We start from the raw sequence: 4,059 nt of genomic DNA, 5'->3' as shown, positions 1-4,059 counted from the left end.
TACTGCTTGCAAACCAATGATGGTAAGATGATGTCATGGGGTAGGACTGGATAAGTCTGACTTCTTCCTACTCCATTCAAGCATGTACTAGGTATAAGCAAATTGATATTGGATTATGTGTAAAATTATGTGTGTTGTCATATCAACTGTCTGTCTTTACATGCTTGAAAGAACAAATCAAATCAAATCAAATCACCTTTGAGTGGTTGACATCAGCAGAGTCATGACTTATCTGTTGCAATGCTGCAAAAGAGGGCAGAAATAAAAATGTAAGGTCCAAATTGGTGCAAAGAGTTGAGTATTTGGGGCACATACTCAAAAAGGGAGCACACAGATGCAAATATGTTTTTTCTATGATGTCTGCAAAATACAGTAAATGCTATCTTTTTGGGTTATCATAAGATATTGTCAACCCTGGATTTATGAATATACTGCAGGGGACTGTCCTAAGAAAATGTGCTTTAACCCTATAAAACCATTTGTATCATATTTGATACGTGAGGTTTCTGAGCAAAAAAAATCACCAAAAATGCCCCATGTATCAAATGTGATACAAAAGAAATAGAAATAATCTAAATAATATGGCAAATATTGTGAATCTTGAATTTCAAATCATGAATTATATTTTGGATTTTGTTAAAAGGCTTAATAAACATCTCAGTTCCAAAAAATTAGAATGTTCTGGCTATTTTTTGATATGTTGGGCTTTACAGGGTTAAAAGAGGGAGCAGAACAGACTGTGTGGCCAAAAGAAATGTTCAAATGAGTTTTAACAGTGTGAAGTTATTGCTGAGTGCAAAAACAATGCTGGGGCCAAAAATAAGTTGCATTTTCTATTTGCTGTGTCAGAGGTGGCTATGGCCAGACATGCACTTTTAGCACAGAGCCATGGGGGAGGGAGATACAGACTGACTGATGGCTTATTGAACTGCAGAAACAAATGAACTAAGATAACTGAATTAATAAAACTGTTTTGTGAGTTGTTATTGTTGCCATGATAAGGACAGAAATTGTGAAATTAAAGTCTCACTCTTGAATAAAATCCCCATACGTCATGTTACAGTCTAAGGCAGGCCCAAGTACAGGCATATCTTGTAAGAATATTAACAAATGTAGTTAGTTTTGAATCTAACTGGGGGTAAATTACTGATTTGTGGCATTTTGCATGTTGTGCTGATGTTAACTCTCCATGGGAAGATGTTTTTGACTGATAAGAATTTCAGTAAAAGTAATAGTCTCGGAAAGGACCAGATTAACTGACGGGGAAAAAAAATACAATTTATTACAAGGTACTAATGGCGATGTTCAAGAATATCTAATTAGCTACTGTATGTGTAATACTGTACATTGACCCCAGGCCTGTCTATTAAGGGTCCTCATCCATTGCTGGGTGTAGCAGAACATACTCCACTCAGATTCTTGAAGATCCTGTCTGTCTCAGCAGTCATCATTAACCATCTGTTGGCCATGTCTGGCTCCTGCTTCTTCTGATATTTTGGAGAGACTTCCTGCCTGGTGCTGGGTTATGTGACTTCATTTCACACAGCTCATTCACCACCCTATTGGTTTCAACTACCCCTTGTTGTCACCTGCCTTTTTACTATGTTTTCTTCAGTGCTCACTTAGCATTCTGTGGTGCTTCCTTGCCATCTCCTTTTCTCTGGTCTTTGTTATCTGTTACCAGACCTGAACCCTGCCTGTTTTGCCTCTCGTCCTCCCTAGTCCTGCCTGTGCTGCAAGTCTTCTGAAGCACCTTGTTTGACTGATGAACCATGTTGCTTATTGAGGATGATGAAAATCATCTGTCTGTGCCTCTGCCGTTTTGCTGTTATTGTATTCAGTAAGACTTAACTCAGTTATATTTTTTTTGTTAGCTGGCTGAAGAGGACTGTTTTTCTTACATTTGTTTTAAAGAATGCTCAAGAGACTGAGAACACATGAAAATTTACAGCTACAGTTATGTTTTTTAAAAGATATAACATTAATGCTGCTGCCTCAGTATTAAACAATGACACAAGTATGAATACATGAATGGTGAATGTGGTGGAGCAGGTACTGTATAAACCAACCGTATTTGGTGGAAGGAGAGAGCCATGAGGGAGCTAATGGCCACACATTGGCCTGTGAAGCTGCGGCACTGGACAGAGCACCACAGTTAGCTCCTAGCCTAACAAGTTCGCAGACTGGTCAAAGCTTAAATTCTTGCTTCTTTGCAAGTTTATGCTTGTTTAGCTATGCCTTTGCCCCCCAGATGCACCTTTCCTTCATGTTCTCCCTTAATACATCTGTGATGAGAACAGGCGGCACATATCTGTGCGTGGTTTCAGTGTCTTCGTCTGAACACAACACTTATTTTTACTTTCCCTGGAGTTTAAACTCACCTGTACTCTGCCTCCTGGTCTCTGGAAGGTTCTGGGTCAGTTACAGTATGTTCTGGTCATGCTGCTATCTTATGGTCTTGTCCTGTGGAGAAGTATACCTATTTCTATATTCCTGGTAGCCAGCCTGTACTCAAGTTTTGTGCAGCCTCTGTGCTCTATTCATCCAGTCCTCTGTATGGTTTTTGCCTCTCGTGTTCCTGTTGAGGTACTCACCTAACAAACCATCTTTCTGGGTCCACTCCACTGAAGTCACCACCATTGGCTGGCAGCATTAAGGCTGTGCATACTCAGCTGGCAATCCATCGCCTGGGTTCATCTCCTACCAAGTCACCACAAGTCCACTGCAGAACAACCAGAAGACGCCTACACCTATATGAGTACAGTCATCACCAGAGCTCTATAATATCCCAAATCGGTCTCCTATACCTGCACCCAGCCTTTGTTGACTCCTTGTGGCCCAGAAGATACTTTGAGAATTTACCAGGGCTTTCATAGTCTCCTTAACCTCTCCCAGCCCCTGGAGCAGCTTAGCCCTTTCACTGAGTTTCCTAATAAAACCTTTAAGCTTTATCTTGCCTGTGGTGTCATGCATTTGGGTCTTCCCATTCACACATATCAACGCTAAGCTGTTGATCTTTATCCCCAGCAAGTGGGATAAGATTCATTAGTAGGTGCCATAGTATTAAGTTCAGTAGAATGACAGATGGAAGAAAGCTGATAGTAGTAGGGAACGATTAATTGCATTTGCGATTAAATCACCATCATGTAAAACACGATTTTCTAATCGCAATAGGTGCGATTATAGTCTGGTCACGTGACACACGAGTGCAATCTGCAGATGACGCAGAATCTTGTCACACTACGCTGTAGCATAACTTGTTACTTGACCTGCTGTAAAATGGCCTCGGGCTCGACACAACCGGACCCTGAACCAGAAACTTTAGTACCAAAGAGGAGCAGCAGTTCTGCTGTGTGGGACTATTTTGGGTTTAAAAAGGAAGATGTCGCGCAGCGTCAGGTATTGTGCAAAACCTGCCTTGCTAGCGTTGCTACCTCACGTGGTAACACAACGAACTTGATTCAGCACTTGAAAAAACACCACAAAACCATGCATGATAGTTGCATATCTAAAATGCAGCAGACCGGTTCAAGTAAGCCAATTACCACCAGGGAGGCATCACTGACAGAAATGTTTAAAAGTGTAACTCCTTATGAACGCACTTCAAAAAGGCACGTGGAAATTACTAAAGCGGTAACAGAATTCATCGCGAAAGACATGATGCCCATCAGTACAGTGAAAAAGCCTGGGTTCGCGGCATTAATCAACACACTGGATAAACACTACAGCTTGCCCTCACGCACATATTTTAGCCAGGTCGCCATATCAGAGCATGGCTGTAAATGCTATACTCATTGTGTGCACCTTATATTAGTGTTTATACAGTTTTTCTCTTTTAGGATTTAATTAAAAATTACAGTTCATATATTACATTTAACTTTGATGTACCTAAATATTTCCAAAGAGGTACAGTCAGATTCAGATATTTGTTCTCCTTTATTTTTCTGCATATTGTGTCTGTAATGTGACTTACTGGGCAGATCAGTAAGATATGTTTATTTATTTATGTCTAGTATACAGACAACATTTAAAAAGTGCAGTCTGCATGTTTACATATGT

The sequence above is a fragment of the Monopterus albus genome, unplaced genomic scaffold (genome assembly GCF_001952655.1).
Source record: "Monopterus albus unplaced genomic scaffold, M_albus_1.0 scaffold358.1, whole genome shotgun sequence".
Classification (NCBI taxonomy): domain Eukaryota; kingdom Metazoa; phylum Chordata; class Actinopteri; order Synbranchiformes; family Synbranchidae; genus Monopterus; species Monopterus albus.
The sequence above is the reverse complement of the archived record's forward strand: the minus strand, read 5'-3'. Positions refer to the sequence as shown.